The sequence below is a fragment of the Mus musculus genome, chromosome 7, assembly GCF_000001635.26.
Source record: "Mus musculus strain C57BL/6J chromosome 7, GRCm38.p6 C57BL/6J".
NCBI lineage: Eukaryota > Metazoa > Chordata > Mammalia > Rodentia > Muridae > Mus > Mus musculus.
This window is the reverse complement of record NC_000073.6, coordinates 4,824,748-4,825,550: the sequence shown is the minus strand read 5'-3', so window position 1 is coordinate 4,825,550 and position 803 is coordinate 4,824,748.

Below are 803 nucleotides of genomic sequence, written 5' to 3'. Positions count from 1 at the left end.
CTTCAGCCTCAAGGTTTTCTTCTCACCTGTTCACTTGTAAATCGGGCACCTCCCCTCTCTGTGTAGTGGAGTAACACTGGCCAAGGGCATACAAACGTTTGTCAGGGGAGGAACTTCTAAAACTGTTTCCCCGAAGGCTCAGCGTGATCCCTAAAGCTGAGGAGTCAGGGAAGGGACATTTTAATGTAATTTTTAATTCTTGGTTGTTTTCTTCTTAAATTTTTATTTACATGTTTTTTTAAAGATTTATTTATTGTTATATCTAAGTACACTGTAGCTGTCTTCAGATGCGCCAGAAGAGGACATCAGATCTCATTACAGATGGTTGTGAGCCATCATGTGGTTGCTGGGATTTGAACTCAGGACCTTCGGAGGAGCAGTCAGTGCTCTTAACCACTGAGCCATCTCTCCAGCCATATGTGTGTGTGTGTGTGTGTGTGTGTGTGTGTGTGTGTCTGTGTGTGTCTTAGTTAAGGTTTCCATTGCTGTAAGGAGACACCGTGATCAAGGCAACCCTTATAAAGGACAGCACACACACATACACATACACATACATACATGAGGGTTTGCCTGAATGGATGTCTGTGTGCCACATGTCTGCCTAGCGCAGGAGGAAGGCATCGGGTCCTCTAGAACTGGAGTTATAGACAGGTGTGAGCCACCATGTGGGTGCTTAGTATCAAACTTGGTCCTCTTCAAGATCAACTACTGCTCTTAACAACTCCACCTCTCCAACTCCTTTAATTTGTAATATTATATTTATCTACTTGTGTGTTCCTGTGTGTGCAGCAGTAAGAATTGGA